The 14,817-nt window shown below is 40.4% G+C and overlaps 1 pseudogene; it reads left to right on the top strand.

The window, feature by feature from the left end:
* The first annotated feature begins 360 nt into the window (after positions 1 to 360).
* LOC114513588 lies at positions 361 to 561 on the top strand (annotated as a pseudogene).
* Positions 562 to 14,817: the final 14,256 nt, after the last annotated feature.

Here is a 14,817-nt window from a genome sequence, read left to right as displayed (position 1 = left end):
GTACATTTCTTCCGAAACTTGCGTAAATGACTGGGTCACATTTTCAGTGTAGTAATTACATATTTTGAGCTACCTAATTTGTATTTGGTAAATTTTCTGGTTCTGTTAATAAAATTTTCTACCAGAAGGAGACTTATGTACTGGTTTAAAGTGTACCATGGGAACTATTCAGATTTTCCATAGTTCTGCAAACAGAAGGAAAATTTAAAAATCAAATACAGTATACCCATGCTTACGGAACACAAGTCACTTTTACCTACGTAGTATGAAAATTTTCAAACACTTACAAAAGTTGAAAGACTTGTACATGAATATCCATATGTCTACTGCCTGGATTCTACAATAAACATTTCCCCACATAAGACTACTTTCAGGGATCATGAGTGTAGTTTGTTACTAAGAGAAGTTTCTCTGAGTGTGCAGAGCACCTGCAACCACGTGGGGGCGCGCGGTGTTCTCTCCTGAGCGTGAAGCCAGCCTTTGGTGCACTTTGCAACTGCTGTTGGCCCTTGATGATCATTCTTCTCTTCCTTTTGGAAGGACAGACACAGTCTCAGTGGCTTCTGAAAAAAAGAAAAAATGTGCTTACAATACTTCCTTTATTACATAAAGTGTCCAGGGGAAGGTCTATAAAACTCTTGAAACTATACCCAAAATTTTCTGTGTTGAATGGAAAGTGATCATAGCGTTGGCTTTACACTCAAGTCTCTCTCTCTCTCTCTCTCTCTCTCTCTCTCTCACACACACACACACACACACCGTACACACACACACACTCCCCACTAAGGAAGTTAAAACCGTTTGGCTTGTAGAAAGCTATGTGAGCTGATAAATTGTAATGCAACAGTCTATGGGCCAGTACAGAGATAAGAAAAATATTGTAGGAAGCCAGAACATAAAAACAACCACTCACTGTGGGGACATTAGGCTTACATGTGCTAATATAGATCTTTCCTGATTAATAGACAATAAGTAAAGTAAAGGAACTTTGTGGTTATATTTTCCTTTGGGTCCATTTACATGATATTTTTGTTGTGTCCTGAGTAATGTTTACATAACAGTATTCTAGATGTTGGTTTTCAGTCCTTAACTTTTAGAACCAACTAGGTGACATATAAGGAAGATACATTTATTATTCATCATGGCAAGGTAAGCATAATGAATCACCAAAAAGTAGGAGGGAAGAGGCAAGGTGAATAGGAATGTAAGTGGAATCACTAATGTCTTCAACTGCATTCCCAGAAGTAAGGTAGATACTCTCTAGAGAGCCAAATCAAGATTCAAAGTTTTACATATACTATTTTTAGCCCTGGCTGGCATAGCTCAGTGAATTGAGCACGGGCTGGGAACCAAAGTGTCCCAGGTTCGATTCCCAGCCAGGGTACATTCCTGGGTTGCAGGCCAGAACCCCCAGCAACTGCACATTGATGTTTCTCTCTCTCTATCTCCCTCCCTTCCCTCTCTAAAAATAAATAAATAAAAAATCTTAAAAAAAAAGTTTTACATATACTATTTTTAAAGATATAAAGAAAATGTCTAGAAGAAATACAATTTAACAAAAATCAGGATTTGGAAAGGATAAGAGAGCTGATGCAAGTGGCAATAAACTTCTCATTTTTATAGGAAGGAATCAATAGATTCTTTCTAAATTAAGACACACATATAGGACATTTTTTACAATGTAGCAAGCAATTTTCCCTCCCAAGTCTAGCTGTCCAGTTCCTCAGGTACAGTGGGGATTCAGTGAATAATTACTGAATACATTGATTCAACACATTTTTGGAAAGTCCATTATATGCCAGGTAGTATTCTAGGAATTGGAGGTAACTTGATTAAGAGATTAAATCTTTGACAAACTGATGATCACCAGAAGGGTAGGTGGGTAAAAAAGGTGAAGGGATTAAGATGTACAATTTCCCAGTTACAAAAATAGTCACCAGGGTATAAGGTACAGAACACAGAATATAGTCAGTAATATTATAATAGCTATGTATGTTGCTAGGTAAGTACTAGACACCGGGGTGTTAATTTTTTTAAATATATTTTATTGATTATACTATTACAGTTGTCCCATTTCCCCCCTTCTCCCCCCTCCACCCTGTACCCCCCTCCCACTCACATTTCCCCCCTTTAGTTCATGTCCATGTGTCATACTTATGAGTTCTTTAGCTTCTACATTTCCTGTACTATTCTTGCCCTCCCCCTATCTATTTTCAACCTACATTCTATGCTACTTATTCTCTATACCTTTTCTCCCTCTCTCCTCCTCCCACCCCCCTGCTGCTAACCCTCCATTTCTGTGGTTCTGTTCCTGTTCTAATTGTTTACTTAGTTTCTTTTGGTTTTGCTTTAGTTGTGGTTGTTAATAATTGTGAGTTTGCTGTCCTTTTACTATACATGTCTTTTCTTTATCTTCTTTTCTTAGGTAAGTCCCTTTAACATTTCATATAATAAGGGCTTGGTGATGATGAATTCCTTTAACTTGAACTTATCTGAGAAGCACTTTATCTGCCCTTCCATTCTAAATGAGAGTTTTGCTGGATAGAGGAATCTGGGATGTAGGTCCTTGTCTTCCATGACTTGGAATATTTCTTTCCAGCCCCTTCTTGCCTGTAAGGTCTCTTTGGAGAAATCAGCTGACAGTCTGATGGGAACTCCTTTGTAGGTGTCTGTCCCCTTATCTCTTGCCGCTTCTAGGATTCTCTCCTTCGTTTTTACCTCGGCTAATGTAATTATGATGTGCCTTGGTGTGTTTCTTCTTGGGTCCAACTTCTTTGGGGCTCTCTGAGCTTCTTGGATTTCTTGGAAGACTGTTCCCTTTGCCAGATTGGGGAAGTTCTCCTTTATTATTTGTTCAAATACGTGCTCAATTTGATGCTTTTCCCCTTCTGATTCTGGTACCCCTATAATTCGGATATTGGAACGTTGAAAGGTGTCTTGGATGCTCTTAATGTTTTCCTCGATTTTTTGAATTCTTATTTCATCATGCTTTCCTGCTTGGTTGATTCTATCTTCCTTCTGGTCCACTGTATTGTTTTGAGACTCAGATTCCTTCCTTTCACTATTGGCTCTCCTCCGCGTATCTTCCTGCATCTCTTTTATGGTAACCTGCATCCTTTCATCTAAATTGCACCCAAAATCAACCAATTCTGTGAGCTTTCTGATCACCAGTGTTTTGAACTGCGCATCTGATAGATTGGCTATTTCTTAGTCATTCAAAAGGATGAGTCCTGGGGGACTGATCTGCTCTGTTGAAAACATGTTTTTCCCTGTCTCTCCTTTTTTTCCTGGTCTGGTTGCTCTTGTTAGGGTGGGGGGCGGAGCCTTAGGTGTTCACCGGGGCTGGGCACCCCAGTTGCTAGGTTGTGATGTTATATGTGGGGGCGGGGGCGGGGGCGGGAATGGGGACGGGAGGGAACAATGGCAGTAGTTCCGTTCTCCTGGGCTCAGACCCTTCTCTGGGCTCCCAGGCTGCGAGTTCTGCCCTGGTTCACAATCGCTGCCCCTCTGGGTCTGCCAGCCGCAGCTTTCGTACTCAGGGATCACCACTGTGTTCTTGCGCCCCTGATGGCTGTTGCGCCGATTTTGCGCCAAACTTTCCCCGACCTCGTGCGCCGTCGACCCGAGCCAGCCCCTCGCCCGCCTGGCTCGTCTTCTCCTACCAGTCCGGATGAACGCGTCTACTTCAACTTCTTGGCTGCCCGACTTCCATTCAGATAAATCCTCTGCCGGTTCTGGGCGTTATTCTGTCTGTAAATTATTGTTGTAAATTATTGTTGTTCTAGTCTTGGTTGTGCGAGGAGGTATGGTGCGTCCACCTATTCCTCCATCTTGCTGGAAGTCCCAACAATTTTGTAAGTTATATATAATAAATGTCTAATCATTACATTGTAAACCTAAAAGTAATATAATATTGTGTGTTAGCTGTAGTTGACAAATTTTAAAAAAGAGATTAGGTATCTGCATTTGTGGATCTTACCATACTATTGGAATGAATACATAACAAATAGCCACATTATATAATATTAATCAGTTGTAAGTACTATAAGGAAAATAGAGCAGGATAAAAGAATAGACAATAAATTCTGACTGAATCCATCCCTCAGGCTGAAAATATGAAATCTCTGTTCTAAAATACTGAAAATATTTGTTAAGTGATAATTCTAAAAGTAGAAGAAAATTAAGCTAAACCAACCACTATCATCAATGATTTATTATTAAGTAAGACCTTGAGGAAAGTGTTCACGTTGACTTTTTTCTCAGACTCACAGGAACTTTATTTGATGTTAGAGCAGTTCTGGTAATTCACAGACCTTACTATCATCAATTACCATGGGAGCAGAGTGGGGCAGTCCTGGAAAATCTGAAGCAGATATGTGAAGATTGTTACAGTCATATAAAAACAAAATTTTTCTAACATTTTAAACTACAATTTATGTTTAAGATCATTCTTCCCTTAAGTAAAATTTTAGAGGATATTGAATATTTTATGTGACATTGTAAAAAGGTGAAATAGTACCAAAATGTGAATTCTAAGGGTTATCGAGGATAAAGGACACATGGACAAAGCCAAAGGGGGGTAGAATTGGGGGTGGGAGGTGGGGATGGGTAGGGCAGAAGGAAGTGGTGGGGAAAAATGGAGACAACTGTACTCGAACAGCAATAAAAAAAAACCCATCACACTGTATACTTTAAAAAAATGTGAATTCTACTTTTCATTTGTTTCAGATTTATTTATTTTATGAAAGAATTCAGCCTTCTTTAAAACTGTGCCCCCAAAGGAAAATGAACAAAGACATAAAAAGACAATATGAGTCTCTGGCCAGTTTTCTCAGTTGGCTAGAGCATCATATCTGATACACAAAGGCTGGAGGTTCCATGCCCAGTCAGGGCAGAAACAAGAATCAACCAATGAATACATAAATAAATGGAACAACAAATCAATGGTTCTCTCTCTCTGTCTCCCTCTCTAAAGTCAAATTTTAAAAAAGAAAATATATAAAAAAGAAAAATGTGCAAATGGTCAATAAACAGAAAAAGTTCAACATTACTAGAGATCAAATAAATGCAAAAATCAAACAAGATAGCATTTTTGCCCATCAAATTAGCAAAGTTCTTTGTTTTTTTTTAAGATTTTATTTTTATTTATTTTTAGAGAGGTGGGAAGGAAGGGAGAAAGAGAGAGAAACATCAATGTGTGGTTGCTTCTCATGTGGCCCCCACTGGGGACTTGGCCTGCAACCTAGGCATGTGCCCTGACTAGGAATCGAACTGGCAACCCTTTGGTTCACAGCCTGTGCTCAATCCACTGAGCTATACCAGCCAGGAAGTTCTTTGTTTTTAATGGTCATATCCACTGTTAATTAAAGTAGAAGAAAATACTCTCATGCATTATTGGTAGAATTTCAAATTGCTGCAACACGTTCTATAGGTTTCAGTTACATTCAATTGATGTATTTTGGCATTCAGTAATAACAAAAAACCTTAAATATATATGCCCTTTTTTGCAAAAAAATCTGCTTCCAGAAATTTAAGACAAAATTAAATTAAAGATTTAACTATAAGAATGTCGGGACTTCCGGCAAGATGGAGGCATAGGTGGATGCACCATACCTCCCTGCACAACCAAGATTGGAACAACAACAATTTAGAGGCAGAATAACACCCAGAACTGACAGAAAATTTATCTGAATAGAAGTCGGACAGCCAAGAAGTTGAAAGATACCCGTTTATCCAGACTGGTAGGAGGGGCGGAGACAAGCAGCTGGGCACGGGGCACGGGGCATGGCATGCAGAATGGGAGAATTGGGTGCATAAGGCAACTGGGAGTGTGTAAGGCACCTGGGGTACGCAAGATCGCAGCGGGTGGACCCTGAGTATGCAAGCGGCAGCTGGCAGACCCAGTGAGGCAGCAATTGTGGAGCAGTGAAGAGCGCACAACCAAGGATCCTAGGGAAGGGACTGAGGTCCCAGGAGAACTGAGCTACCACCATTGTTTCCTCTCAACCCCGCCCTCACATACAATGTCACAATCTAGTGACTGGGGTGCCCAGCCCTGGAGAACACCTAAGGCTCCGCCCCTCACCATAACAGGAGCAACCAGACACCCCCCCCCTCCCAAATGGCTCAAACAGAAGAACAAATCAGTGTCCCAGAACTCATCCATTTAAGCGGTCAAGAGATAGCCAATCTATCAGATGCACAGTTCAAAACACTGGTAATCAGGAAGCTCACAGAATTGGTTGATTTTGGTCACAAATTAGATGAAAAAATGCAGGTTACCATAAAAGAGATGAAGGAAGATGCACAGAGAACCAATAGTGATGGGAAGGAAACTGGGACTCAAAACAATAGAGTGGACCAGAAGGAAGAAAGAAACAACCAAACAGAAAAGAATGAAGAAATAAGAATTCAAAAAAACGAGGAGAAGCTTAAGAACCTCCGGGACATCTTTAAACATTCCAACATCCGAATTATAGGGGTACCAGAAGGGGAAGAGGTAGAGCAACTGATTGAAAACGTATTTGAACAAAAATATAAAGGAGAACTTCCCCATTCTGGCAAAGGAAATAGACTTCCAGGAAGTCCAGGAAGCTCAGAGAGTCCCAAAGAAGTTGGACCCAAGAAGGAACACTCCAAGGCACATCATAATTACATTAGCCAAGATTAAAGATAAGGAGAGACAAAAGCAGCAAGACAAAAGGAGACAGTTACCTGCAAAGGAGTTCCCATAAGTCTATCAGCTGATTTCTCAAAAGAAACCTTACAGCCAAGAAGGGGCTGGAAAGAAGTATTCCAAGTCATGAAAGGCAAGGACCTACATCCAAGATTGCTCTATCCAGCAAAGCTATCATTTATAATAGAAGGGCAGATAAAGTGCTTCCCAGATAAGGTCAAGTTAAAGGAGTTCATCATCACCAAGCTCTTATTATATGAAATGTTAAAGGGACTTATCTAAGAAAAAGAAGATTAAAAATATGAACAGTAAAAAGACAGCAAACTCAGTTAGTAACAACCACACCTAAAACAAAAGTAAATAAATAGAACAGTAACAGAACCACAGAAACAGAGATCACATGGAGGGTTATCAACAGGGGAGTGGGAGGAGAGAGGGGGAAAAGTTACAGAGAATAAGTAGCATAGACGGTAGGGAAAACATAGAGGGAGGGCACAGATAGTATGGGAAATATAGAAGCTAAAGAACTTATGACACATGGACATGAAATAAAGGGGGGGAATGTGGGTGGGAGGGGGTGTGTAGGGTGGAGGGGAATGAAGAGGGAAATGGGACAACTGTGATAGCATAATCAATAAAATATATTTAAAAAAACAAAACAAACTAAGTGAGCAACTAGAATAGGAACAGAATCACAGAAATGGAGATCACATGGAGGGTTATCAGTGGGGGAAGTGGAGAGAGGGGGAAAAGGTACGGAAAATAAGTAGCATAAATGGTAGGTAGAAAATAGACAGGTGGAGGTTAAGAATAGTATGGGAACTGTAGAAGCCAAAGAACTTATATGTATGATCCATGGACATGAACTAAAGGGGGGGAATGTGGGTGGGAGGGGTAGTGCAGAGCAGAGGGGAATAAAGGGGGAAAAATGGGACAACTGTAATAGCATAATCAATAACATATATTTTAAAAAAGAAACATGATATTGTTAAATTTGTGGAATTCAATTAAAAAGATTCTCTTCTTATCTTTAATCTCGTATAATTTAATTATGATGTGCCTTGGTGTGTTCCTCTTTGGGTCCAACTTCTTTGGGACTCTCTGAGCTTCCTGAACTTGCATGTCTATTTCCTTCACCAGATTAGGGAAGTTCTCCTTCATGATTTTTTCAAAGAAGTTTTCAATTTCTTGGTCTTCCTCTTCTCCTTCTGGCACCCCTATGTTTCAGATGTTGGAATGTTTAAAGTTGTCCCAGAGGTTCCTAAGCCTCTCCTCATTTTTTTCCTGAATTCTTGTTTCTTCATTCTGTTCTAGTTGAATGTTTATTTCTTCTTTCTGTTCCATATCATTGATTTGAGTCCCAGTTTCCTTCCCTTGACTGTTGGTTCTCTATATTTTTAAAAAATTTGACTTTGGATAGACTTCACTTCTTCCTTTATTTTGTGACCATACTTAACCATTTCTGTGAGCATCCTGATTACCAGTGTTTTGAACTCTGCATCTGATAGGTTGGCTATCTCTTTGTCACTTAGTTGTATTTTTTCTGGAGTTTTGGTCTGTTCTTTCATTTGGGCCATATTTTTTTTTGTCTCTGCACCTGTTATGTTGTAAGGGGCAGAGCCTTAGGTACGCCAGGAAGGGGCAACACACCTTGCTTAGTTGTGGTGCTGTATATGGGAGAGGTAAGAGGGGGAACAGTGCCACTTGCTCAGCTCTTTACCTGCTTTCAGTTGCTTCCCCTGCTACACACAAACAGATTGTGCCCTTTTGGGAACTGACTCCCAGGTGGATGGGCTTATGTACAGTCTAGGATCCTATGGGACACTCCAAGAGACTCTCCTGTGAGACTGGGAGTTCCTCCTGCCGTTGCAACCTTCACAGGTTTTTACAGCCAGGGGTTTTTGAGGCTTTAGTTTCCCGCACTGGAAGCCTGGGTTGTGTGGTCTTTCTCGCTCTCCAGTTGTTCCTCCCAGTTTATCGGCACACAAATGTGGGACCACCTGGTCTGCCAGCTACCACCTTGCCAGGCATTCTCTTTGCACTGGCTTCCCATCTCTGCCCCTCCTACCAGCCTGGAGGAATGGTTTTTCTTTAACTGCTTGGTGGCAGACATCCATACAGTTAGATTTTCTGGCAGTTCTTTTTTTTTTATTTTTTGTCCTTATTTTGGTTGTGCAAGGAAGCAAAGTGAATCTACCTACACCTCCATCTTTGCCAGAAGTTGAAGAACATTAAATAGTACTTGTACTAATTATTAATTTGTCTTCTGGCTCTAAAACCATTCTTTTCACCTGCTCTGTGCAAGTGGATCTGAGTCTTTTAATGTTTTTCCTTTGCTAGCTGACACAATGTTTTGTCAGTAGAGGACGCTGGACATCCATTGGAGGAGAAAGGGTTTTGCTTCTGGGTTCTTGCTGGTGGTTTTCCAGGGCCCAACTTCCCCTGAATATAAGGAGAAACTCACATCTCCTGTGCATCTTCTCTACACTCAATACTTTACTACAGCAGTACTTCCCTTTTGACACTGGATGTGTGGGATTTTACTCATCAAGCAATTCTGTGTCACTTAAAAAATTTTGTTTGTTGATTTGAGAGAGACAGAGAGAGAGAAACATCATTTGTTGTTCCACTTATTTAAGCATTCATTAGTTGATTCTAGTACGTGTCCTGACCACAGATGGATCTGCAGCCTTGGTGTTTCTTGGCGTATCAGGATGACACTCTAACCAATGGAGCCAGCAAGGATCACTTTTAATATCAAAACCTAGATTTAATACCTCACCTAATTGCTGTTTCAACTTCTCCCAGAAACATAATTTTAACCAGTCTGGGATTTTCTGGTCAAGTACCAGTAAAGTAATCTGTTGAGTTGGTCCTCTTCATACTCCTGCACTCCACCAACACACCCCCATAAAAATGAGAGGCAATTTGCATGATAAAAACTCTTGCCATCCCTGCCCTCCCCAACAAGATGTCATGGTCTAAAAATCATTTTTTAAAATAGCTTCATTGCCCCTACTCTTCTTCCTATAAAAATCTTTCTTTTGGTACAACCCCTTGGAGAGTCCTTTTTGTTGCTAGATGGGATGCTGCCTGATGTGAGAATCACTTAATAAAGCCAATTAGCTCTTCAAATTTACTTGGCTGAATTTTTTTTAACATACCCAACTTGCATGTTCCCAGCTACAGCTGAACAAGGAAACACTCTGCCTTCTTTTTTGCAGCTTTCATCCTGTAAGCAAGTGTTCTTTACACGGTCTATTTAGAGTACCATTCCCCATATTTATGTGCCTTTTATTAGAGATTTGCTGTATACAATGACCCTCAAGAATTGTTCTAAAGTGCTGTCTAGTGTTCAAGAGCAAGAAGGCTCTGAGGTGCCTTATGGAGAAAATACCTGTGTTAGGTAAGCTTTGTTCAGGCATGAGTTATAATGTTGGCTGAGAGTGCAATATTAATGAATCAATAATATATATTAAATGATATCCTTCAACAGAAACATGTTGAAACATAAAGCAAGCTTATGTATTGATCAGTTGATAAAATGTTGTGATCAGAGGCTCACAGGAACCTAACCCTGAATTTCCCCTAGGAGTAATGGTTCAATATTTGCTGATTCAGTGTTCTTAGTGACTTTATAGAACATAACTACTTGAAATAATAAGAATTGACTGTATTAAAACTTTTCCTGTTCCAATTACAATGTTATTTCTCTCTTCTGATTAGGTCAGACTAATAGAGTACTGAAATCATCATTAAACTATTATTCCACTAATTAGTTATTTCTGCCACATACTAGTAGAGCCACACATTTTCCACAGTAAGTGAAGTTTCAGAGGTTCAAGAAAACATGATTGGAACCCTGATTGGTGTGGATCAGTTGGTGGGGCATCACCCTGCAAAGTGAAAGGTCACTGGTTCCTTTCCCTCTCAGTGCACATGCCTGGGTTGCCGGTTCGATCCCCAGTCAGGGCATGTGTGAGAGGCAACCAACTGATGTTTCTCTCTCACATCTCACTTTGATGTTTCTCTCCCTCCCTTCTCTCTCTCTCAAAAAAAAAAATAAATAAAATAAAATAAAGCCTAATTGGACAAGAAAACTCTGTGATTAATTCACTTTTTTGGTGAATTTTTTAAATTTATTGCATATTTGAATATGCACTATCTTTAAAGCTACCACTGATAATGTTGGATTTTTCATAATATCAGATTTTTAATTTTATCTCCTTTTTTTTTAAGATTTTATTTATTTATTTTTTTAGAGAGGGGAAGGGAGGGAGAAAGAGAGAGAGAGAGAGAGAAACATCAATGTTTGGTTGCCTCTCTTGTGGTTCCCACTGGGGACCTGGCCTGCAACCCAGGCATGTGCCCTGACTGCAAATGGAACCTGCGATGCTTTGGTTTGCAGCCTGTGCTCAATCCACTGAGCTATGCCAGCCAGGGCTATTTTATATCTTCTTTTTGTATATTAGGAGAATTTACAAATGTATTTGTTTTTCCAACACTTAATGCAAAGTTAATGAAATAAATTTAATTGACTGCTCTATTCTCCCACACCAAATTGTGGGCAAGTTACTTAAAGCAGGTGAAATCGGAGTTCCTGAGCCAGAGAAACATTTTATTTCAAGCATTTCTTTCAAATGTCACAATTTCAAAATACCACATTGCAAGTCTATATTGTTCACCATTGGTGTTAAGAAATCTGTTGCCATGTTTTAATAACTGTTGGGGGCAAGATGGAAGGATGGAGAAGTCTTCCAAACTTTTAAACAAGAGGGGAGAATCGATAAAATGTTAGCCTCAGTACTTGTTCCAGCTCCAGCCAATATTAAAATGGTCTGAAGAGGATCATATTGATCCAAGCAGCTTTCACATAAATCTGGGTCAATGTCAAGGGTTTAAGAGTTACCTAGGTCAGTCCCTGGCTGGTGTGGCTCAGTGGATTGAGTGCCATCCTGCAAACCAAAGTGTCGCCAGTTCAATTCCCAGTTAGGGCACATGCCTGGGTTGTAGGCCAGGTCCCCAGTAGGGAGTATGGGAGAGGCAACCACACATTGATGTTTCTCTACCTCTCTTTCTCTCTCCCTTCCCCTCTCTAAAAGTAAATAAATAGTCTTTTTAAAATTTTTTTAAAGAGTTGCCTAGGTCATAAACACAGACTTCTTAGGCATATCCACATCAGAGCTGACATGCAAGCATTTCATGACAGAATTGCTTAATAGCATTTTTGCTAACAGAAGGCTGTGGTGGGAAGCAGGCTTATATTCTCTTCCTTCTTTTTTTTTAAGATTTTATTTATTTATTTTTTAGAGAGGAAACTCAGTGTGTGATTGCCTCTCATGTGTACCCTACTTGGGAGCTGGCCTGCAACCCAGGCATGTGCTCTAGACTGGTATTCAAACCAGTGACCCTTTGATTCACAGGCCAGCACTCAGTGACTGAGCCACACCAGCCAGGATATATCCTCTTCCTTTTAACCTCCCCTTCTGATTTTCTTCCCCAGCTAAAACATCCCCCTTTTTTTTTCTCTCCATATGTACATTCAGAGAGTAGGCAGTGGTGTTGCCTCCTGCCCCTAGTCTCATGATTTCAAGCCCACCCACTGACACCCATCCAAAGAAAAATAATTTTAAATAAAATTTGCATAAGGCATAGCTATTTTTATTTCTCTGTAGCCACAGTCTAAGGTCTAAGCAAAGACCCTGTGGTTACTGGGTGCCCCTAGCTTCAAATCAAAGTATTCCTTTCCATCAGATGGCTGCTGGAGAAATTAAGAAAGAAGGGTTCTGGAATGAAGGAGTGAGTGGGTGAGGAAATCATGGAAGAAGGAGGATTAGGTAAGGTTTCCTTGCCATCTTCCCTCAAACTTTATTCCAGGTGACAAGGAGGAAGACAACCACTTCAAATTCTTGCTCTGTGCCCACACCCACACATACAACTCATGTCTCACTCAGAGCTGATATTGAAGAGGTTCAAGGAACTTCAGTGACCTTTTTGGAGGTGGTAGCCTTGCTGATTGCTTCATGCATTTCATTGGAAAACAGACCTGTTGGTTCTGGAGCTTCTAAGCATAGAAGCCTTTTATTTGTCAATAGACATTTCAGTATTAGCAAGAGAGGTTAGAAGATTTTAGACACCGTGCCCACTTGGGGGTTCATATTAAGCCTTGATTCTTTTAAATAAAATGAACTAATAGTGCTTACAATAAGCTTCGTTGTAACCATTTTAATGTATTTTTAATGTGATCTTTTGTTGTACATTGAAGCTCAGTGCCCACATCAGCACTTATTTCCTGCTGAAAGAGTTCTGAACAAAACTCCTCTTTCACATTTTAACAGAGCACTCTGTGCTCCAGTTATCCCCCACTGATCAGGCATATTAATGCCACACAAATGTCGTGCTTCAGATTGCCAGAGGGCTCTGGATCACAGCTTGTGCAGATGATGAAGCATCCATGTAATGAATTCATTTCTCCTGGAGCATCTCCTCTTGCTTGAAGGCCATGTGGGTTCTTTAGCATTTGCTTGAGTAATAGATTGTTTTTATTTTTTCATTGCTCATAAAAAGAGATAAGTATACAGCGTTAAATAAAAAAACCTTCATGGCTGAAAGCTTTCCTGAAAGAACAAGATTGTGAAGCCAAATGCTAGCCAGAAAAGAACAAGGTCCTGAGACATGCAGTTGGAATCACCAACAGCAGAGGACTAGAGGGAAGAGACAAACTTGCTTGCTGTTCTGGAGTTGATGGGCTCTTTTATACGTGAAATTTGGGGAAGAAAGGTGTAAGTTGTTCTGAAAGAATTTACATTGGCTGCATTTAGTTTTAAGGCACTAAGTTTGTGGTAGCTTGTTACAGCAGCAATAGGAAAATAATATAAGTGGGATAAAAGTAATGAATAACCATGCTTTGGTGAGTAAGAGCCTGCCTAGTGGGGAAGATGCTATGCTGCTAATTTTAAAGATGGAGAAAGGGGTAACAAAGATGATGACTGAGAATTTAAACTAACCTGGGTCTATGGGAGGAGCTAGGGCCTATGGGAGGAGTTCTTACACTCTGTATCATCCTACAGGAAGAGCTCTGGGCTTACAATAAAGCTCTACCGTTGTGTCCCTCCACTTAACTTTCTTTTCATTTCTATATATATTTCTCCATTTTGGTACACCTTGCAGTGTGTGCACGACGTGGCTTGCCATGTCTCTCAGCACTGGGTTGCAACCTTTCCCCCCCCCCCAAATAAATCCTTTTGGCAATGAAATACTTAGTCAGTGTTGTTTTTCAGTTGACTGGAGCTTTTATACAATGTAGGGAGCCTCTAGACGCTGAAAAGGCAAGGAAAAGTGTTCTCCTCTAGGGCCTCTGGAGGGAATGCAGCCCTGTGGACCCATTTTAGAATTCTGACTTCCAAAACTCTAAGACAATAAATTCATGTGGTTTTGAGTCACTAATTTGTGGTAACCTGTTATAGCAACAATAGGAAAATAATATATGGAGAATATAATAAACAAAGATGCTTTGGTGAGCTAGGAGCCTGACTAGAAAATTCTGACGGAAGATTTGCTTGGGACTAGTATTGGCAAGGACAAGGAAAGGGGAGGTTTAGAAACAGATAGAAAGGGTCAAAGAGCACAGAAACTGACAGATTCACAAGATTTGAAGAGAGTGGGTATACTAGTCAGCTAGGGCTGCCAGAACAAGATACCACAGTCTATGTAGGTTAAAAAAACACAAGTTATTCACTCACAGTTCCAGAGGCTAGAAGTCCAAAGTCTAGGTGTTGGCTGGGTTGGCTTCTTCTGAGGCCTTTCTCCCTGGCTTGCAGTTGTTCTCCTTCCCACTATGTCCTCACATGACCTTTCCTCCATGCATGCTCTGCCCAGGTGTCTCTGTGTGTCCAAAGTTCCTCTTAGAAGGAGACCAGTCAGAGTGGATTAGGACCTATCCTAAGGGCCTCATTTTTAACTCAATCATCTCTTCAAAGGCCCTGTCTCCAAATAGTCACCTGGGAGTTAAGGCTTTAGCATATGGATTTTTTAGGGAACACAATTCAGCCCATAACAATGGGGTTGACAAGTGGAGGAACAGTCTACAAAATAACTGGTTAAAGTCCACATTGGAGAACAAGGCCATGCATGACAATTCA

Source organism: Phyllostomus discolor, chromosome 3, assembly GCF_004126475.2.
Source record: "Phyllostomus discolor isolate MPI-MPIP mPhyDis1 chromosome 3, mPhyDis1.pri.v3, whole genome shotgun sequence".
Taxonomy (NCBI): Eukaryota; Metazoa; Chordata; class Mammalia; order Chiroptera; family Phyllostomidae; genus Phyllostomus; species Phyllostomus discolor.
This window is presented reverse-complemented; position numbering and strand designations above follow the sequence as displayed.